General features: G+C 48.1%; 1 protein-coding gene across 2 annotated transcripts in view; it reads left to right on the forward strand.

Moving 5' to 3' along the window:
- Nucleotides 1-6608: 6608 nt before the first annotated feature.
- LOC108153385 (connectin) overlaps nt 6609-23322 on the forward strand; it is a 147847-nt gene continuing 131133 nt past the window's right edge. The window contains exon 1 of one of the 2 annotated variants that reach the window (XM_033387064.1): nt 6609-7179. The gene's annotated coding sequence lies outside the window, so the exon portion shown is untranslated. The remainder of the gene's footprint in view (nt 7180-23322) is intronic. The other variant, XM_033387066.1, reaches the window with a different exon arrangement.

Below are 23322 nucleotides of genomic sequence, written 5' to 3' on the forward strand. Positions count from 1 at the left end.
CCAAGGGGCTGTAGCAGCCGCTAGAGGTGGAGAAGGCAGGTGCCACAGCAGAGGGACTTACGATTATTACGAATAAAGGACCACGGACCAGGGACCATGAACTTGTGGTATTAAACAAACTTATAACGAACACGAAACGTACAAACGAACTAAAATATAGGCACTGGTTGTAGATGCCCTTCAGCTTCGAATATGGAGCCTGCAGATAGCGATCGATGATGGCCACAGTTGGCCTGTGAGCTGTGAGTTTTCGGGATTCTTCGGTTTGAACCACGGTTCTCATACACGTCAGCTACATGTCTGGTATGCCTGCATGTGTTTCCTCACCGCTAGAGCAGGTCCAAATATGACATCATGGAGCGCCACTTGTATAAAAACCAAGTTTCAAACTGATTGATACCAAAATGCCCCGCTAGGTGGCCCCGCCGCTCCGTTCATCTGTGTAGAGTTCATGTCAAATACATACATGTATCCCTGCTGCTCCGACTATCTCTAGCCGAACCGCACTGATAGATAGATAGTCTTGTATAGCTAATATGTCATAAAGGGGATTGCTTTTATTTATTGTTAAATAATTGGGAGGCGGGACTGGACTTGAAGCACCTCAAAACCATTTGACATTGGCCACAAGTGAGCTCAACTTCTGCCCCACTCCCACTTGCACGCCCAAAAACCTAGGCCCGAGCCCGAGCTCGAGCACAAGTCCAAGTCCTGGCCCAGACTCCTGCTAAGTGTTGAGTGTGATTAATGAAATGGCCGCAAGCTGGGCAGGACTCTGGCTCACACCTGAGCGGTTTTCGAGGGGGGCGGTGTCGACGGTTGTTTGGACTTGTTTTTGGGGTTAAATAGAGTTCAGTTGAGCTCAGCGGGGGGAAAAGTGTGGCTGGTTTTGGTTGATTAATTTCTCTGCATGGCATATAATTAATTTGGTATCCACACAGAGACCTGGCTCCGCTTCGGATCCCCCTCCATGCGGGAAGTCATTAGCTAAATTGTTGAAAATTTTTCGGCGACAGGTGCTGTCACAATGTGTCCCCCACCCCCACCCCCTCCTCGCGGGGGACCTAAGCCATTGCCTTTTGGGGCAGGGCTGTCTGTCTGAATGCTGAATACGGCCTGGATGCTGTTTTGGGGAATCGCCGACTAGTCAGCGGCTGTCAGTCCTTCCGCCTCGTCCTCTCATTTGGAAAACACTTTGTGCCACTTGATGGGGGCCGCCGCAGTGGGTCATTTAAATTCATTACGACAAAAACAATCTTGAGGCCGGCGCACGGCCGTTAATTGACCACAAAAGTGGAGCCCGAACATCTCCATTGGAGTGCGGCGGCGGATAAACTTTCATGAATTTTCATTTTCGTCGCTTTTGTGGTCGCTGGCTGCCGCCTCCCCGGGAAAACTTGACGCGCCCGTGGGTCTAATGTAATGGACCATCTGTCCCAAGTCGGGACCCACGGCAGGATAACAGCCACGGCTTGACATTGAAATCCTTTCAGCGAGGGCGGCGCCCAGGAAGGAAGCGGGCATGGAATCGTTTTCGCCCCAAAGTAGTTGACAATAGTAGTTGCCCCTCCGCCCCCCCCCTCGGAGGTGGAGGCTAAGTACTTGCGCTAAGTGAATAATGTCCCCTCTCTCCTGCTGAAACTATGACCAAACTCGATTCGAATCCGAGAAACGCTCCCCGAAGCGCGTCTCTGCTGGGAAATTCCGCTGATGAACTCCGTGTTTAATTACTGCCGGCAGCCGAGAAAGGATTCAACTGTGATTATGTCCCCTCCGACGGGGGCAACAAACAAAGCTGATTAAGAGGATCTGATTTAGTGGGTAATCAATAGGCTCCCCACAAGTCGCCCACCAACAGGTGGCGCACACACGCAAGCATTCCAGAGCGGTGACAAGTGCTCGCGTTTACCGAGCGAATAAATAATAACAATGATTATAGCAAAGAATAAAAGCAAGCAGTAATGAAAAACAGTAAAGAAATAATATCTTCTCACACTTACCGTTTTTCCTCTACTTGGATCGACACTTTATCCTAGCTGCATTTTCTGTTGTGTTTCCAACCACATGAGAAGCCGACGATTTTGCGGTTGCGTAGGAAAAAGAAACGGGACCGTCAGAAAATGTAACAGCGCGACGATCCCGAACGTACGATTTACGAAACAATATGCAAAACGCGCACGCGAAAGCAAAGGAATCCCGAAAAATGCAAGGCAATTTCAATAAAAGCACACATTTTGCGCAGGTTAATAGAAGGAGAGGCCAAACGGTAGAAACACTAACGAGAGAGCGAGAGATCAACAAGATTTGGCATGCCTCACTCTCCCCTCAACGCAAATGAGAGACTTCCTACGAGAGAACGTCGATTCTAAGCACCCGCTCCTTGCCTATTGCTTTGCTCTTCTTCTTCACTGCGCGACTTACACGATGGAGTGGGAAAGGGAAAAAACTTCGCGCCTTTTTCGCATTTTTTTCACGCACCCACATTTCCAGAGATCACGCGACCGAACGAAAAAAAAAGATTTATGCATAAAATGTGTTTATATATTGCACATCAACAAAATAATACACTTTTTACACTTCACTTGCACTTATTTCTTCATTTTTGCCTTCGCGGCCCACTTTCGCACTTGATCAGCCACTTTTTCTTGCACTAAAACAACATTTTCGGACTTTTTTCATTTTTAATCACTGCCCCCGGACTCTACACAACTGGGGGACAATTTTCCAGCTTGATTTCTCGCCATTTTCACGATTTTCACGGCCCGAAACGCGGAGCCGACTTGAGGACGCGCGCGTAGCCGGATGAAAAAATGAAAATGTGAGAGCGGTGCAGAGATGTGCGTATATGGCTTATTGGCTCTCTCACTCCATGCTCTCCTTCTTGTGCTTTTCTCAAATGCTCACTCATTTGACATTTGACATTAGCGTGAGTTATTTGTGTTGCCCCTCTCCCACTCCCACTCCCACTCCAAATCAAACTGCGCTCTTTTGAATATGCGAAAAAAAACAATAAAATATAAGGTTTTAGCCCGATTCGACAACGTTTAGTAGAGCTGGAGAAACAATACAAATAAGCGCAACCCTAATTTGCATGCATAAATATGTACAAAGATAAATATATATGTATGTATGTATGTATATGCGTATATTACATAAAAAAAAACATTGCAATCAGCCGCGCAGCAGAAAAGATTTACCTGCTCAAGCACCCCACTCATGAGATGATCATTGGGAATATGTTTTTGCTCTGCTCCCACACCACATGCCTGCACAGCAGTTGACCCCCCTCTCCATCACACCAGTGCATTAACGTCACTCACCACACGCACCATGAGTAAATTATACAAGGTGGTCCGCTCTCGCAACGCGCTCTTTCGGGTCATATTTTACTCAGTACAAGCGCTCAGACCCGAAAAGAGAGACCACCTTGTATAATTTCATCATGCAAACGCACAATAATCCGCTCTCTAGGAGTTTGATTTGGTGTGGGAGTGGGAGAGGGAGTGGGAGAACGCTAATGTCAAATATTAAATGAGTGAGCATTTGAGAAAAGCGCAAGAAGGAGAGGATGGGGTGAGAGAGCTAATAAGCCATATACGCACACATCTCTGCACCGCTCTCACATTTTCATTTTTTCAGCCGGCTACGCGCGCGTCCTCAAGTCGGCTCCGCGTTTCGGGCCGTGTAAAACCGGGAAAATGGCGAAAAATCAAGCTGGAAAATTGTCGCCCAGTTGTGTAGAGTCCGGGGGCAGTGATTAAAAATGAAAAAAGTCCGAAAATTTTGTTTTAGTGCAAGAAAAAGTGGCTGATCAAGTGCGAAAGTGGGCCGCGAAGGCAAAAATGAAGAAATATGTAAGTGCAAGTGAAGTGTAAAAAGTGTATTATTTTGTTGATGTGCAATATATAAACACATTTTATGCATAAATCTGTTCTTTTCGTTCGGCCGCGTGATCTCTGAAATGTGTGTGTGTGAAAAAAATGCGAAAAAGGCGCGAAGATTTTTCCCTTTCCCACTCCACCGTGTAAGTCGCGCAGTGAAAAAGATAAGCAAAGCAATAGGCAAGGAGCGGGTGCTTAGAATCGACGTTCTCTCGTAGGAAGTCTCTCATTTGCGTTGAGGGGAGAGTGAGGCATGCCAAATCTTGTTGATCTCTCGCTCTCTCGTTAGTGTTTCTACCGTTTGGCCTCTCCTTCTATTAACCTGCGCAAAATGTGTGCTTTTATTGAAATTGCCTTGCATTTTTCGGGATTCCTTTGCTTTTGCGTGCGCGCTTTGCATATTGTTTCGTAAATCGTACGTTCGGTATCGTCGCGCGGTTTTATGGTCCAACGTTTCATCGTCCGACGTAAATACGGAGTCTTCGCCTTCCAGATGGTGGGCCAAAAAGGTAAGACAAAGAAGATAATGTTTCCTTGCTGTTTTTCTGTACTTTTTTTCTTTTGGTGGGTGTTTGGTCAGGATAATCTTTTCAGCTGTTTTCGTATCGTTAAAGCTCTTGCAGCCTATCAAATATTGGGTATCAAAACGAAACCCAACATTGCCAGAAATGAAAGCCACTGGGCACAGGGCACTGGGCACAGGGCACGGAGAGTGGCCCTTGGCGTGCAGCGCAGCACGGAGTAAATTATCAAAATTTTCTCCTCCACTTTGGGGACAATTGCAGTGGAGAGCAACTCCCGATGGCAGGGCCAATGACAGCCACTGTTTGCGAATTTTATGCGAATTACGCCTAATTAGCATTCCTGCAATCGCACACCGAGCCACGACCCCAAACCACCCAACCGCCCATCTCGTCCCGACCAGGGATCGAGGCGGCGGCGTCGGTGGCGTCGGCTGACTTCTCGATGTCCCAGCTGATTATGTGCACGATTTCATATGCAAAACATAAGTGCCTTCGGGCACTGGCGGCGGGGATCGCATCGGCATGGCATGGCATGGCATATGGCATCTGGCATATGGTTGGGCCCATCCGTTCGCTGTTTGCAAATGTTGGGGGCCCTGTAGGAAAAAAATGCATGCCCCCCACGCCCTTTGGCCATATCTCATTAGAATGGAGAGACAGAGACGCGACGCAGGGGGCAGGAGCCGCCACTACTGCCACAGCCGAGGGACTGTTGATTCTGTTTGCTGTCATCGAAGTCAACGAAACGCATCTCATTGCATTTCCAGGCAGGCAGTCGGATGGGCAGAGGGGGAGGGCAGGCGGGTAGTGGGGAGGGCAGGCCAGGCAGGCAGGGGCCAATAAAATTATGCGGAACCGGAATGTGTGCGACCGAGTGAAGTAAATTGTATTTACTACTGCACTTCCACCATCCGGGCGTCAGACAGGGGCCCCGCCGACCTCTGTTGACTCTGGGCGCAGCAGAAGCCAAAGGAAAACAACAACAAGAAAAATAGTGTTTCCTGAAAATATAGATTGTTTTTGTTTTTCCACAAAATTAAGAGAAACATTGTTTCTTGGCATCTTTAAAGCCCCCTACCCCCCACGCCCCTAACCCCATTTAGATTTTATGGTCGGAATGTCGTCTCACTTGTTTTTCTAGAATTCTTTGCATTTCCATGACCCATGGGGATGCCATTGGGGTACGTGCTCCTCCAGGGACTGGGACTGTTGGGCCTCTGGCTAATTGCGGCGTACGCGTACGCGGACATATCAAAGGCACTGTTGGGGCAGAGGGCAATTGCAACTGGGGCCTGCCTGCCTGCCTGCCCCTAGCGTGGCCCCCATTAATGATTAATTAAAAAACTGCATTCAGCGAATAAAAAAAAAAAAGGGAGATACCGAGTGGGGCTCCACTGGGGGGGTGTGGGGATGCTTATGCTTATGACATATGTGGCATTTAATTGGGCAAACAAAACGGACGGGCGGCGTTTACTTGGGGCTGATGGAAGGCAGCCCACTGGGGTGCAACTGGGGAGCCGCCACTTCCAGTGTCACACATTTTGCCGTGCCTTCCAGCCGTCGGCCCCCAAAACTAGTTGCGCTTCCCAAGCGAACGGAACGGAACGTTTGGCAAATGGAACACGGCACGGCGCTCTCTTAAGCGCTCTTAAGCGTCGCTCCTCTCTTTGGCCCGTGTAGGGCAGGAGCCCCATCGGCGGCCAGGCACGAGGCTGAGCCGCCGACGACAACGACGACGCCACAACGATGATTGCTTCGAGTGCCTGCCGCTGCCACTGCCACTGGCACAAGCGAAGTTTTTGGCCAACTTGCAGGCCAGCGCCGTGTGCCACAGAATCAGTCGTCAGTTTGTCCTAAGCGGATTTGGTCGACACGTGTGTATATGTGTGGGTATGGCTGTGTGTGTCTGTGTGTGTCTGTGTGTGTGAATCTTCCTACAGGAATCTCGTCCTTAAGCAAAGCGCCACAAAACTGAGGCAAGGTCTTCACTGAAAACTGAGAAACAAATCCAAACGGGAACGAACATTGGCGCGTGAATTTAACGCTTGGGCTAGGTCACGTATTGCACGTGTGTTTCTGACAGGAGACAGTGCCCCGCCTCCACCGCCTCCACCCACACACACCCCCTACTTCCTACCGTGTGTGTGTGTGTGTGTGTGTGCTTTTGATTAAGTGTTTTTTGTTTTTGCATGTGTGTGTGTGTGTGTGTGTGTGCGGTTGACATTCGATTTACTTTCGCCAGAAAAAAAGAAGGCCGGAAAGAGGGAAGAAAGCAGAGGCGTAGCGCAGAGCACACTTTTTGGCAGCCTCTTCGCCACCGACTTCCGGTTTGCATATGTGTGGATGTGCTGCGGTCGATATTTGCATAAATTAAAAAGAGCATAAAAAGCATAGAGAACATAGAACATAGCGGATAGAGGATAGAGGGGGGGGAGACAAGACACCAGCGACGGTTCGCTTAATGAGTTTTTAATACTCTGCCACGTTTCCACCTCTCTTCACTCTCCGGCGTGTTTGTGTGTGTGTGTGTGTGTGTGTGTGTGAACCATTGCCACAGGATTTGGGGACTCCTGCTAATTTATTGAGCCAGAGCCGAAAAGAGTTTAGAACGTGACTAAAACAGACACCAAAACCAAACCAAAGAAAACGCAAAAAGTAAAAGCGGAAGAAGCGGAAAAAAAAAACCTTAGGAAAAAGCAAAACTAATTTGCACTTTGAACTGAAGTTCGTCCTGCGTCCTGCGGAATTGTTGCTGCAAAAGTTTTTCCCCCCGGGTAAGTGACACAGTGATCAAAAAGTAAAAGAACTTGCCACCGAAACGTGGCAGCAGTCAATCGTTAAGGTGAGGCGAGTAGAGTGTTCTTTTGGTAACTCGATTGAAAGGTTAATCAGTCTGTGATTGGGAGTCCTTAACTGGGAAATAATTGAGTTTTAGAGATAAATTGAATGAAAATATATGTATAATTAAAGGGCCAAAAGGAGGCCAGATACACCTCCATAGGGTCTATCCACAGAATGTTTAGATTTCTATATTTTGGACTCTTTTTTTTTCCCTCGCTAGCAAACAAATCAAACAATTTTCTGCCTTCCTGCACGCCCCCAAAAGGCAATTTGCGCATTGCATTGTCAAATATTTGCCATAAAATTTCCGAAAACGAAAAGCAATGAAAATTGAGCAAATAAATTGAGTTTTTGGCAAACATCGACTCGGACTTGGGTTCAAAGTTCACAGATATTACAGCTGGACTTATCGTTAATTAGTGGGTGACAGAGAGAGACAGATAGACAGATAGACAGACGGGAGGCAATTTGAATTATTGATGGAAATGATTAGTGCAGTGGAGGGACCAGGGGGAGGGGAGTATCTGTAAGATACGTACGTCTACCTGGAATATGCAAATTAGGCAATTTTGCAGCTGACATGCGACAGAGCAGGCAAATGGTAGACCGATAGAAGGTAGAAATATTAATTTACATTTAAATTTTATCTCCTTCTCTCTCCCTCTCTCTCTCTCTCAGAGCTTTACAATGATTATTTTTCATTCGATGATTGTGGTGAGGGGGGAGAGGGGGATACTATTGTGCTCTGGCTGTGGCTCTTCAAATCCCATGTAACTACAAACAAATTCCAATTAATTTTGCATATTTCCACAGCATCAGAAATATTTATCTAATGCCAAAAAACATTTATAGGCATCTGCAAATAAATCGAGTTGCAAATATTAATTAAATCTATATTAGCCGTTCGCTGGCTTTCGCTCGTGACAGCCACGGACTGCAGGTCCTCCCTCTCCCTCACTCTTCTGTCCTCGTTGCGGAAGAGAGCGTCGCCTGTGCTCTTCGCTTTGCAGTCGCCTGATCTTGTTCTTTGCTCTCCCGCAAGCTTACTCTCTGTTACTCTCTCGCGCCCTCGCCCTCTCCCTCGCTCTTCTGTCCTCGTTGCCGAAGAGAGCGTCGCCTCTGCGCTACGTTTTGCAGTCGCTTTTGTCCTACATGTCGCCTGATTTCCATCTTTGCTCTCCCGCAAGCTTACTCTCTGTTACTCTCTCTCTCTCTCTTGCTCTGTCGCCTAATCTGCTTTCTCGCACTGTGGAAGCTTCTTAGCGCTTTCCTCCCAAAAACAGATGCACCTAATCGTCTATAACCTTTGTTTTTTTTTGTTGTTCGAATTTATTTATAATTTGATGAGCTCCACATATGGACAACCTTTTTTTTTGGATATTTCCCATAGTGCCACACTGGCTCTCAGCAAATGCGGCAGGAATCCCTCCAGTGTGCAGCAAAAGGCGGAAATTTGTTACTTTTTTCTTCCTTTAGTCTTTATTCCACTCTGTGTAATATTTTTTAATGCAAGTATCCAAAAATATACCTATTTATATTCTGAAAGTGAAATAGAAATAGTTTTTAGACGTTTTACTTCTCCCCACACGACTTTATTCCCCTGATGCGCCATTTTGAACGATCGAGCGTCGATCTACATCCTTTTTTATGTGGCCGTATCTTCGTATATTACATTCAAGGATCATTAATCAAAGCTAGGGACAGATAGGGTTTATCCTATGACACTATTTAGGCTCCTTTAGAGCCTTTTCCTTTATAGCATATAGTTTTAATACCCGATACTCCTAAAGTTTAGGGGTAACAGCCAGAGGGAAGCATTTCTCAACCCAAAGCCTCAATAGAAGAGTCGTTAAAGCCCTGTCTGTCCCTCCCCAAGGGCACCTAGATCCTTAGAGACTAGAAAAGACCAGAAAATCCTTGCCTATCGTCCGAATAAAACCGAAAACACAGTATCAGGTCAGATCGGATCATTGTTATAGCCAGAAGAAGCGTCCATCCAAGCGTTTACTCATTCTGTCTCCCTCTCACACGTCCAGTGTGCACGCTCTGGCGGCGAGAAGCGAGAGAAAGCGAGAGCGAGAGAAAGCGAGCGAGTATTAGGTGTAAATGTAGAGCCGCGGCCCTTGCCCCTTATTTTTTCGGGCTATTTATATCAAATGCAGACTCGCGTTTGGCATTTAAGTTAATTTTATTGTTGTTTTGCTTAATGCATTTTTTATGTGCACTCGCACTCGCACTTTCCACCAACAACAAAAAAAAACTTTCCTTCCGGTCGGGGCTTGACTTTCACATGCCACATTTGCCTGCCACATACCGGCTGCATGCTCTTGCAGCCATGCAATTAAATATAATTATTCTCAATTAACGTTGACAACAATTTTCAATTTTAAGTTTTTTTTTGTTCTCTTTTTTTTTTATAAATTTTATTTTATATTTTATATTTTATACGGCCGCAGCCGCTGCCGCTGCCCTCTCTCTCTTTTGTTAGCTGAAGGATCAACGTCAATTTATGCTGTCTTTCGGCCCTTTTCAGTGGCTTTTCAACCGATTCTTCGAAGCGGATATCGAGAGCTGTCGCTGCCACACACTCCCCCCCTCCCCCCCTGCCCACTGTCTATCGGCTAAGCAATTAAAAAGCGCCGCAACTGCATTGAATGCAATCTCCCTGCCACAAAGGGGCAAAGGCCTATCACAGGTTGGAATTCTCCTTCGGGCTGTAATTTATTCCCAACCGAAAAAAAGGGGAGGGCCAGCAGGCACTTATAATCAGCCAGGGAATGGAGTACCTTAATGGATATCTCAAGAGATCAATATCGGGCCCCCCAAAAAAACACCAGAAAAACCGGAAAACCTGAAAAACCCGAAAAACACTTGACCAAGTCGATGTCCCAGCTAATGGCCTGCTGCTGGCCTTCATTCTTTTGTTTCCTTTTGTCACCTGTTGAGAGGCTCCATCGTTGGGGGGGGGGGGGGTTCACTTTTAATTGACTTTCGCCAAATGGAAACGGACAGAAATGAATGCCCCGCTGTCTACCTTTTTGACTTTTGTGACATTTTCATTGCCACAGATGCCACAGATGCCACAAGGAGGGGTAAATATTCATTGGCTGCCCCCCCTCTCTCCCTCTCTCTCTCTCCCTCTTCTATATGCTTATGCAAATCTCATTTTAATAAACTTGCGTCTGCGTCAATTTTCATTTACATTTAGTCCACTGGGGCGTGATGCCTCCCCCCCCCCGGCCCCCCTCCCCCCTTGAATGAGGAAATACCCAAAAAACAATACGCAAAAACCCAAAAAAAAAAAAAAAAATCCTAATTAAATTTGAATTTACTTTAAGCATTTTTCGGAGGGGCTTTTGTTTGCTTTTGTTGTTGTTGTTTTTTTGCGACCAGGAGGCGTCTATGCGGAGTCCTGCGTGGGCTCCCATTTACGTTTATTATTTTCCGGTTTTTTTTTTCTTCCTTTTTTTCTCGTTGATTGCTCATTAAAATTTTGAAATTTCATTTTGGCTCTAAATAAAAAACAAAAAAATTCAATTGAATTTAATAACAGTTTTGTAATGGGCCCCCAAAAGACGCGGCTGCTCGGTGGGGGCATGTGGCAGGATGTGCGGCGGCTGATTCCTGGCGAAAAATATTGCGAAATAAATAAAGCGTGAGAGGAGATAAAACGATGGCTAGAAAATCCATGCAAAATGCGTTAAGTGATTTTTAAGAGGGGTAGCAGCGGGAGGGGGAGGGGCATGTTGGGGTGCCGGGAGGGGGGGGGGCACGGTACACATGTTTTGCAATTTCCCTGTGGCGGCTGCCGTCTTTGGGGGTCTTTGGGGAAGGTGCCTGTAAGGCCCTTTTCTTGCAGTGTATTTTGCTTGCATTTTCCCTTTTTTACTGTTCAAACAAGCGTGGCGTGTGGCAAGTGGCAAGGGCCCTGCTGACGATAGATTAAGTATCTGACAAATACTTTGATTACTTAATCAGGCAGCCGGGGCTAAATGGAGAAGCGAAACGAGCGCTTAAATGAGCTTTAAATGTGCCCCTGAGTCAGCAGCAAAAGGGCGCACACACACACACACACACACACACACACACACACAGAAAGAGACGTTGCAGTTGCAGCGTTGCAAGTGGCAAATCTAATTGAAATTGAAAGCACTTTTGTGTCCTTTTGCGCTCCGAAGGGGATTCCCTTTTTGCAGCGAACGAGGACTCCGCTGAAGCCCCGTACAAGCTCTGACCGTGGCTCCTTCGGGCTGCTGTTGCATGCAACTAATTTGTGCCACTAATGAATTTATTTGCCACTTGTATGCTGAAGCAGCAGCCATGGGCCGTGGGCCATGGGCGATGGGCGATGGGCGTGGCAGGCGATCTGCAGCGAAATAAATGAAAGAAAGCCGAAGCGGTGGCAAGGCGACACTTTCGCCCCAAGAAATGTGCCTCAGAATGGGGCGCGGTGGCAGGAAGGCGTCGACAAACGAAATCGTTTGAAAATTAATTTTCCATTTCCCAAGGAAAAGTGCGGCAGCGGCGTGTAAGGTGGAAGCGTGTGTATGGCTGCCGCTGCCGCCGCTGCTGCATGTGGCATCGCCCTCGTGTCGTATTACAATTTATTGGCTGCTAAGTGGCTGCCACATGGTGCGGGTGGTGGTGGGGCGGGCCCCCTTGGTGGACATTTTTCCCATTGGATACCCTTAAAAGCCGCGGGCTCCACATTTTCTTGAGACTAGATTGAGGCGGAAATTTACAGATTTTTCCCTCGCTTTTCCAGCGATTTTCCCATAGATTTTCGTACATCCCAGCGTATACTTAATTTTTGAAGAAAAAAAACCTATAGTCCGCCCCCCAATCGAAGAGCATCGGGAATGCCCAGATTTTCGCCGGAAAAGTGGCAGCAACAAAGGGGCTGGGGCAAGGGGCTGGGGCAGGGGCAGGGGGCTGCGGCTGGGGCAGGGGGAAAAAAGAGTAAAACGTAAAGCTAGAACAAATTGCATTTTGTTTGGTGCTGCCACTGCTGCATGCAGCACAACTGAAAGCAAACAGAAGCTGCTTTAATTTTTAATTAAACATTTGTGGAAGGGGCAACAGCGACGGTGGCTGCGGCAGTGGCAGTGGCTGCCAGGATCCATTTATGAAATGCTGCCATGATTATAGTACCATTCTTTCAGTTCTTTATTTTTTTGTGTGTGGCACGGGGCACGGGGCACGGGGCAAGGGGAATGTGTGCGGCACATTCCATTTAATTGAATGGAGAGGAAGCGGGCAAACATGAGCTCTGTAATTAGGCTTCATTTTTCCTTCAGTTTTCCCCTGAAATTTGTTGCAAGCGCAGCAACAATGGTCCGAAAGGGTCTGGGGCAGGGGCAGGGGGCAGGGGGCAGGGGGCACGGGCTTAGTTGCATGTAGACAGAGGCACACAATAACTTCTTGTTATTATGCTGTAAGGGGCATGCAACACGGTCCAGGGCAATTCATATTTGACTGGCACTCGTTGGGGCAGCAACGGCAGTAGGCAGTACTGCTCTGTGGCAGGACTCTCGACCCGTGTTTTTTTGCAATTTTCATGAGTGGCACTCCGTCTAAAATATACTATTTATTTCGCTACTCTCTCGTGTGCCCCAACCCTCCCCCACCCCCGCATTCCCCTGGCCAACTTTTGCAGGGCATGGGGCACCGGGCATGTGGCAGCATTGTTGTTGGTGTTGCACTCTGTGCCGTACAGTTTTTGTTGGCCTGTTATGTAGAAAAGCTCTCGTTGAGTGAAAAATGTCGAGTTTTTAAGTACGAGGCAGATACAGATACAGATACAGCTGCATGCCACACAGACATCCCAGAGCTCACCGCAGCAGCAGCGGCAGTGGCAGCGGCAGTCGGAGAAGCGCTCCTCGAGTGGCACTCAACGTGTGCCCCGGACAGGTGCAAAACGAAGGCCCACTCCCAGGCCCCCAAAACTATGACTATTCAGAAGTCTGCCTGCCACACAGCCTCAACCTCAGGAGGGTCTCATGCCGCATGCCTCATCCTTCTCTCCTTCGCTGCTGCTTCTTGCTTTCTGCATATAGTATTTGCTTTCGTATTCGTATTCGTGTCGTCGCTTACTGCTTTGTGTGTTGTTTTTAGTTTTAATGAAATGTAAATGTTTAGTTATACACACAGATACGGCTGTGAGTGGGCGTGGGGCGTGGGCGTGGGCATGGGCCTCCTCCCATTAATACCATGTAGTCCTCGCATAATGGCGACTTTTGTGAGAAGGACATTCGTCGGGCAAATATGGAAACACACAAAAATTGTACGGTTCTTCTTTTGTGGCAAGCAGTTTACCCCCGAAGTGTGTGTTGCCACGTGGCAAGAAGCAGCAGATCCTCAGTGGAGGCCGCAGCTCCAGAGAGGGGAAGGGAGGGGCCGGAGCTCCAGAGAGGGGAAGGGGGGGAAGCCGGAGCCCCAGAGAGGCGAAGGGGAGGCCGCAGCAAGGCACTGGAAGGGCGATCGATGTTCGAGCCTCTGGGGAGGCCGCAGCAAGGCACTGGAAGGGCCATCAAACATGTTCGATGTTCGATGTTCGATGCTCGAGCACCCACTCCTCTGTCCCTTCCCTTTCTTCGATCTGTGCCTCGCGGGAGGTAGAAAGCAACGAAGGAGAGGCATCCAAGGGATGCTGCGGTGTAGAAAACACCCAGAAAGTGGCCTTTGGTACGTTCGAACATGTATGATCAAACATGTATGATCGAGCCCGAAACACTGATCTCTCGCCTGAAGAGAGGATTCTCTGGAGGTCCTGGCAGGAACTCCCGCTATTTGCCACTAATTGTTGCACAGTGGAAACGCCTGCCAAGGGGCAGAAGGCACCCCTAATGAGGCGGCGCGTATGCCTCACGAGGCAAGGCTATCCACTGGTTCTCCCGCTAATTGGGTGCCACCTCCCGGCGAAAGGAAATTTATTTTCCACACAATTTTCCACAAATTCTGCCCCATTTCCAATAAGCTGAAGCCTCAGCCCAATATTTATTAAAAATATGAATAAAAATTCCACAGGGGCGTGGCACAGAGGGGGGTGGGGGGGGGGGGACGGGTGTGTGTTTTGTTCGGTGGAATAGAATGCACAAATGGAATACGTTTTTGTGGCTCGAACCGAGAGGCAAACAAACAGGCAACATTTTCGTGGCAATTTGTACACATTGAGTGTGGGGGGGGGGGGGGTGGCAGGGGAGGGGGTGTTGACTTTAACACGCTCCTGTCAACGAAAAACCGAAAACGGCCCCGCCGGACAGAGCCGGACAGAGCGGGGCAGAGCCGGACAGAGTGGGGCAGAGCCGGGCAGAGCCGCCAGTAGCATTTCCTTTTGACTTTTGTAAGCGACACGACGCAACGCTTGTCGCTTGTTCCGCATTTTCCGCCGGATTTTGTTTACAAGCCGCGCCGCAGAGCACGAAAACAAATTGAAAATGCAACACGCGGCACCCAGGGGGGGCGGTAGGGGGCGGTAGGGGGTGCCACAACAATGGCCAAGCACACAAATTGGTGACAACTCTGGACACTGCAGTTTGTTTGTTGTTGCCTCTTGTTGCGGCAGGCAGCATTGTTGTCAAATTTATTAAGTTACTCATACGCCCCCGTGGCTGAAGCGATGTGGCAGAAGTGGCAGTGGGCTGCTGCCCGGCAAATCGTTTTTTTCCCGCCGCCCTTTTTTGGGGCCAAACGCAGAGCGGCAGGATACCCTGGAATGCCCCGAAAGCTGCTCTAAAAACGGGAAAATTCTGCTGCCCGAGGATCCCCGAAGAAGGAACATTATGAACTCCCCAAATGGCCCGCTCACGGCTGGCATTTGTTGCCACTTATCAGAGGGCCAGAGGCGGCCTTGCCTCTTTGCCTCTGTCGGTGCTGCCCCATCAATATGCATTTGGCAATTGAAACTTTTGCTAGGCATGTGTTTTTGTTTCGTATACATGTGGCTGCCACACATGCCACATGAGCCGCCTGAGCAGTCGCGTCACTCTCTGGGCAATAAATATCCGCCTAAATATGCTGGTCAGGCCCGCAGCGGCGGCAACAGCCGCTCAGATCTTCAGATGTTTGCCCTTTAGGCCAAAATCTCTTCGAATGTGTGGGGGGGGGGGGGGGGGAGGGGAGGGGGAAGGTTGGGGCGGGCGTTTTGGTGGGATTTATGTATCTTTTGGGGGGAGGGGGCCAATGTTTTTTATGCTTGAACTTAAAGACATCCTAAGTACTGCTTCTGCCCCCCCCTCACTCCCTCCCCGCACTCCCTCTACTTCCTGTGTGTCTTCTCCCACGCAACAACTGCTTGTGGCAGTCTCTCTTTGCCCCTTAGGACATTCAACTTGGTCCAAAGAAGGGGGCGGGGCGGGTGTGGGGCCCTTCTTTGTTGTTCTTGGCAACTGTTTTGCTTGTGTTTTATGGTCAGTTCTAATGTGGATGCTGCCTCTGTCTGTGTGTGTGTGTGTGTGCGCTCCTTGTGCTCCTTGTGCTCCTTGTGCTCCTTGTGTAGTACTTAATGCTTAATAAACTTTTATAAATACTTCTCCTTTGACACTTTTAGCACGAAATAAAACTGACAAATAAATCTGATTAATCATTGCACTTTGCGGCACTTAATCGTAGTTTATTTTCGTGCGGCAAGTGCTGTATCCATCAGATACTCTCCACTCTCCGCAAACATTTGACGGGGTTGTCCGAGCCAACATTCATTGGAATATTTCTACGTTTTCTGTGTGTTTTTGTTTGGTTTCTTGATTGCTTTCAAATTGAATTGCGATTCATTCGGCGGCGCCCCCCTTTTCGGCTGCAGTTTATTGTGTTTTGAAGGCATGGCAATTGTCTTTATTACATCGGAACGGGGCGACCCAACGATATAGATACATGTAGAATCTATACAGAGATACAGGGCGGGGGGAGGGGAGGGGGGGAGTGGGTGTGGCACGGTCTGTTTGCCAAACAGAAATCTCTGTGTAGTTTCTGTGCCGCCTGGCGGCGCGGCACTCATCAAATGAAAGGCAATGAAAAAATTCGCCAAGAAGCGGAAACGGTGGGGGGGGGGGGGGGAGAGAGGTCCCCAATTTTGAGTTGCATCCGCGTAACTCTATGCCCCATGCCACATGCCCCCCCCCCCACCCCTCTGTCCGTCCCTCTCCGCCAGTGAACAATTCTAGGCAAATACAATTTTGAACGCATCACAACACGCAAACACAATCACCAATGGTGGCACAGGGGGCATGCGGCATGTGGCATGTGGCATGGGCCTGGGCAGGGGCCATGGGGCAACAGCAAATGGAGTGTCGGCGAAGCACTTGGCACGAGTGTCCGTCCATTCCTGTCGTGTCCCTTGGCTGCTGTTTGCTGGCCATTGATATGCGTTGTGGCGGTTGCAAGCTCTCTCCATCTCTCTCTCTCTCTCTCCTGCCTCTCTCTATCCCTGTTCGGCAGCCCCGCGAAGAGGTCACACTTAATTTCCGCTCCAAGTTTTCGCATAGCATACTTTTTGGGGCTCTGGTCGGGGGGCTCTGCTGCTGCCGCCGCTGCTGCTGCTGCTGTCATTGTTGATGCAGCTCCTGTGCCTGCCTCCTGTCAGTGGCGCTGAACTTTCAACATCCGCTTTTCATTTACACACACACACCTAAAAGAGAGCGAGGGGGAGAGAGGGGGGGAGAGGGAGAGAGAGAGGTCCACATATTTGGCCTTTTGCACTGCTGGACATCCGCGTGTTGTTGTTTGTGGGGCAACATCTGTTGATTATTTTTGCTGCTTCTTTTGCGTGTTTTGTTTTGTTTTTTGTTTTTTTTTTTGTGTACTTCCCATTGCAGTGCATACTGTACTTCCCTTCCCTGTGTGTGTGTGTGTGTGTGTGTGTGTGTGTGTGCGTGGGGCAACAGGCACAACATGACGCAAAAGGTGGCTAAAAGTTTTTTTTTGGCTTTTTCTTTTGTTTTGTTTTCTTTACTTTCTCTCTTTCTCTCGTTTTTTTGGCATTTCCTTTCGGTCCCAACCAAAATTGATTATGAAATGATTTATTGGCCTCAAAAACTGCTTCAATATTGATTAAAGTTGCCGCCGCTCCAACCCCCCTCGCTCGCCCTCCTTTTGCTGTCTCTTTTTCTGTGTCCCCTTATCGGTTCTCTCTTCTTTTTTTTTTTTTCTTTTTTTGGAGCATGCGGTGGCGTATGCGTAACGCTTGTCAATACCATTTTAATAGCCCCGCCCTTAAATGCATTTTTGTGTAGCTAAAAATGGAATAAAAAACCCCCCCCCACTCCATAGGAATCTGACATTTTTGTGGGTTAGAGAAATGCGCAGGAAATAGACGAGAGAAAATTCCATAAAATATATCTTTTTGCCCCCACTGCGGCACAGATGAATGCCACAAAATATTGTTTTTAATCAGAAAAATATATACATAGCTGTTTCGATTAATTTATAGAGGATCTAGGGATCGTTTGGGGTGAATTAACCTTGGATGATCAATGAGGAATGCCCTCAGGACCTTCTTTGTGGCTCTATCTTTAAGTGTGATCTAAAACCAGGTGTTCAACGAGCCCATTCGAACTCGAATTCGAAGAATTTATTGTGCTGCCATTCCGCAATGTACTATGCCACGATTCGCTCATTCTTTTTATACATTTTTTATGTATGTATCCTTTTTTTGTTTGTTTAGTTTTAGTCCTGCAACACTTCATAGACAGCAGTGTGTGTCTGTGTGTCTGTTGTGGAGGCCTGTCATCAGTTGTCAACGCAGAAAGGTGCCACAGAGCCGCCCAGGTGAGCGGGCATTGGGGGGGGGGGGGGGGGGGGGGGGGGGGATGGGGCGGGATAGGGGGGATGGCGCCACTGAATGTGTCAGTTGTGTTTTTATTTCAACACATTTGTAGCGCGTTAAATGATTCATGTTGATTTAATTATTTTACCTTGTTGATTCAATAATTTTTCATTTGATTTATTTATTTATTTATTTACACGTTTGAGGCACAGCACTTGCTTTTGCTGAGCCGCTTTAAGTGACATCATCAATCCATCAATCATAGCATTTATGACACCAGCACACACACACACACACACACTCACACACACACACACACACGGACATATCGCATGGCAAAAAAAGAGAAAACTCGAATGTATGGAAATTAAAATTACATTTCACTGAACTTTTTGATTAGGGTAGCCACCCCACCCCTCGCAGCCCCCTCGCAGCCCCCTCCACGTCCATGAATTATTGGTTGCATGCATGACTGCGAGACTAATGAGTTATGGATTAATAATTATGTATGTCTGTTTTTGAATATTTGAACATGTGGGCAGGCTTTATATGGCGGACAAATCCCCGATGCGAGAATTACCCCATGATTGAGTGCGGGGATTAAATCGAATGAAACGTGAACCAAATATTGCGAATCGATTGTTTACTTTATTAAAGTTTAAAGAGCCGGAAAGTAAAAAAAAAAAAAAAAAAAAAACGCTTTTATTTGCTGGCTGCTCTTTCCGCTGGAAAGCTCTTTTGAATATTCTCTTAGTGCCAAAGTTTGGCGCTGCCCCGAAATGGAGCGTATAATGCCCCGAAAAATTGTGACGGCTGATTAAGTGTGCAAGGCGGTGGGAGGAGGGGGAGGGGGGAGGGGGAGCCCGCTGGCTGCACAATGCTGTTCGTACTCTCTCGTAAATTTAAATGATTTTCGTTCAGGCAGAAGTCCAAATGGCACTTGCTTGGGCTGCAGCTGCTTCCCATTGTCGTACTCTTTCGGTGAGTGGGCGGGTGCTTGGGTTTCGCCAAGACCTTTGTGGAAGGCATTGGAAAAGAACACAAAATTATTTTACTTCTTGCAAGCATTTGCTGATCGCATTTGCTGATAAGCATGGCCTGAGACGCGACCGAGATGAGTCGGCGGCAGAGCCGAGACGAGAATAGACGTCGGCAGAGCCGAGACGTGAATAGGCGTCGGCAGAGCCGAGACGAGAATATTCGTCGGCGCAGTGCAGCGCATGAGATAGAATTGGGAGAGCGCGTTCGGCATGAGAGAGCGCGTTCGGCACCAAAATGAACGACAGAGCGAGGAACGCAGCTTGATCGAGAGAGCGAGCGAGAAGGGAGTACAGCAGGTAAATTGCGACTCAGAAAAGTAAGATCCCGTTGGCTTTTTTTCGTGCTTTATTTATTTGCTGGCAGCATGCTGTTGCTGTTGTTGGGTTTTGCTATGCGAGGGACGGACTATGGAACAAGGAAGCCCCTAGAAATAAATTGTGTAAAAGGCAAGGAGGCCAGACACACAGAAAAAGGAAAAGAAAAAAAAAAACGACAGTGAGTCTCCATTGTGCGATGTCTCAGACGAGTCGAGAGAGAGAGAGAGAGAGCAATGGAAAGGAGTATAGGTATGCATATTGACTGCCAAGATCTCTCACTCTCCCTCTCCCTCGTCTCTCTTTCATATAGCTTCCATAAAACCCACAATAACCTACAGTAGGGTATCTATCACTTCGTGTTTTATGGCTTCTCCTTTTACTTGTTGTGGGTGCTGCCTGCTGCTGGGGGCTGGGGGGTTGGGCGGGCGGGCGCCCTTTCGGATTTATTATTATGATTTGAAAGTGCATAAACCACTTGAGGGCGATTCGGATTCGGAGCAGCGCATTTCGTTGCATAATTGGCACAATCAGCCAAAGGCGAGCACGATAAAATCATGCCACCCAATGCCACCCCTCCTACCACACCCCGAAGAGTACGAGGGCTCTCACTTCAGATGGCGAACGGTAGAGGGCGGAGGAGATTTCTTTCGTCTGTTTTTTTTTTTTTTTCTTGTTGATTTTTCAACGTTTTAATTAAGTGACAGGACAGGAGGGCAAGGCGTCACGTCAGGCATTCCAGGTTTTTGCTTCGGCTTCAGCTTCAGCTTCAGCTCCAGTTCCAGCTCAAGTTCTCAGCTCCATTATAATGATGGGGGGCGGGGGGTGGTGGTTATAGGGTATGGGGTATGGGGCATCGAGACTTGAATCCACAAACAAATCGCTGGCAAAACAAACAAACAAACAGACGACCCCAGACTAAAGGACAGCTGCTGGTTGTGCTGCTGCTGCCGCTGCAGGGTATCTTCAGACGGACAGATTGGGGGCAGGGGTGGGGGCAGGGCGGGCAGGGCGGCAGGGGTGGCACGGGGGTCATCAGGGCAGACAGTGATTGAAAGAAGTCTGCACACGTGCGCCCAGGTGCCCCATCACCCGACGCTCATTAAAATGCAACTGTGTGTGGCGGTAATGGCCAAAAAGGGAAAAGTGCAATAAAAGCAAACCAAAAGAGGAGCCAGGCAGCAGCGGCAGCAGCAGCGTCAGCATAGAAATACATTTCGCTTTATGCAAATGCATAAAAAAATACCAAGTGGAGGCAAATAAACGGAGAGGCAGCCGCAGCAGCGCACCCAAACAAAGACCCCCCCCCCCCCCCACACACACACACACACACACACAAGAGCAAATGGAGCAAAATGCGAGAGTAGAGAGTATATCAAAAATCCATGTTAGAAGCACTAGCGGCATCCTCTCCTCTGCTCCTCTCTGCGGCATGGAAATTGCTTCTGGCTTCTACCCGTGTTATTTCAGCGAAAAAGCGCACAAAAAACAAAGGAAAACCGGCAAAATATAACCAGAAAATAAGTTAAGCTTTGACTGAGCGAAGCTTTAAGTGCCCAAAAAAAAATCAATGGAAATACCTAAACCAAAGGTAGATCTTAAAAACTGCAGAAAGTGTGGTTTTCTAATGATTTTAAACACATTTTCTGTTGACAGACTTTAAGTTTTGCCAGCTCCTTCTTCTCCTCCCTCTCGCTCTTGTGTGTGTGTGTGTGTGTGTCGCCCTGAGGCGGCAAATGCAAAATACATAATCCAAATATCGCGTATACGCCGCATCGCTGCGTTTTGCTAATTATCGGAAAAAGCCCCGCGCTTTGACAGGCTTACGTTTGGGGGCCCCAAGGAGGGGGGGCAGCAGGAGTGGGTGTTTCTTTTTTTGCCAAAACAACTGCCAGAAGCTGCATTACCCCCACCCACTGCCGCCCCACTGCCGCCCCACTGCCGCCCCACTGCCAATCTGCCAGACAGAACGAATGGCAAACAGCTCGAGTGCTGCTCGAGTGAATGTCGAAATGAATAAATGGATGTGCAATTCGTTTCAGGTTTTCAATTATGTTTAATTGGAGAGACGCTTAAAGATCCCCCCGGAAAGATGGAGCAAGTCTCGGCTCCTTTGAAGGGGGGGCAGAAGGGTGGAAGGCTAATCAGTAGAGCAGTAGAGCATCTGCCGTTTTGCTGCCATTCTGCTTCTGTTGGTTGGGAGGGTCAAAACGCTTTGGGTCAGACAAACATCAATAAATTAGAAAATGAATAAATAAATAAGCTTCGAGGCATGGCCCACACACACACACACACACACTAGCACACACACACTGGGATACACACAGGAAGCTGCTGCTGTGGGGCTTCTGGCAAATAAATCACCACAATAAATCTTTGAAAGCGTCTACCACCACCGCCCCTATCCCCACCCACTTTTTGGCATACATTTTTCCACTATACATATATTTATGCTCATGCATGACATAAGTTTTGCACCAAAGTGGATGATGCTTCCAGCATCCGAGCAGCCCCCCAACCCCCCACCCCCCCCACTGCTGCTGCTGCTGCAGAAACTTTAAGGCAACTTGGGGGGGGGGGGGGGGGGGGGGGTGTGGGCAGCAACACCGCCACTCAATAGACGACAACTGCTACTGGAAGTGCGGAATCCTATTAATTTTCACAAATTTTGACTGGCAAAAGTTTCGCCGGCAACGGGGATCGGCAGGAGGGTAGCACTTGATGTTAAATGCCATTTAAAGACAAAAGGGATACACTTGAGGCGTGTCCTTAGCAAAGGCAGTGCGCTGGCGGGGACCAGAGCCTCCTCCAGATAGGGAAAAAGTTTTCAGTGAAAGAAGAAACGGGGAACGGGGAGCAGGAACGAAGCTCCCTTCAAGTGTGCCGGCGATAATCCTGCCTTCACACACATCACAGAATTTTCACGTATTTTCTTTGAATTTTCTCCCATTTATTTTCCTTCTTTTTTCCCCCCCCCTGCATATGTACACATTTTAAAGCAATTTCTTTTGGCCAAAGAAAGTGCATAAATAAAACCTTGACTTTTTTTTTTGGGAAATTTGCGAATTTGATTTTTCGAAATTTCTGTGTATTTCTTTGAGAAATATATGATTTACGGAAGAATTGCCTTGAAAAATACAAATATCTAGGCATGTTATTTTTCTCGTTTTTTGGCTTTGGCCTGGCAACACTTTTTGGCAGCCGTCAGGCCGTCAGCCAGCCATTAGCTTAATTTGTTTAATTAATGAATTTTCTGTGGAAACTTTTACACAGATTTAGTCCTTTCCTTAGCCTTTTGAGGGGTCGGGGGGTCCTTTCCAGTTTTTCCTCGGTTTGAGGCGTTTAAAAGCGGTGGCGTTTCGGGTGGGATTTCTGTGCCTCATACACAAAATTAAGCAAATTAATCATACGCACTGGAGTGCCCCCCAAAAGAGTGCCAAAGAAGGGAAGGGGTGGGGGCTAGGGACGGAGTCAGGCAGGGAGGCAGTCAGGCAGTCGACTGCACAGAGTAAATTTTGTATATTTTGCCACATTTAGTCTCTCTGTCTCTACCGAATATGCACTCAATTGGAATTTATGTGATTTGTGTGCTTCAAGGACCTGTTTGGGTTATCAACAACACGGCAGGCGGCTCTGACTTTGGACTTTTGGCTTATGCGAGTAGATAGAGATAGAAAGAGCGAGAGAGGGAGAGCGGTAGAGACCTGCCTGACTGGCTGGATGCCTCTACTTTTGGGTCCTTTAATTAGCACTCCTTCGAGAGGCAAAGGCAGAGGCCAGACCGTTTCGGTGTGCGTGTGTGTGTGGCAAAGTTTTAGGGCATTTTAATAATGTCATCATCATCATAATTGAAATAAAGCAGCGGCAGGAGCAGAACCACCTCTAGGCATGGAAACCCTTTATTCTACGTCTAGGGGGCGTGACCCCCAACCTTTATCTCTCTCTCTCTCTCTCTCTCCTTC

This window comes from Drosophila miranda, chromosome XR (genome assembly GCF_003369915.1).
Source record: "Drosophila miranda strain MSH22 chromosome XR, D.miranda_PacBio2.1, whole genome shotgun sequence".
NCBI lineage: Eukaryota > Metazoa > Arthropoda > Insecta > Diptera > Drosophilidae > Drosophila > Drosophila miranda.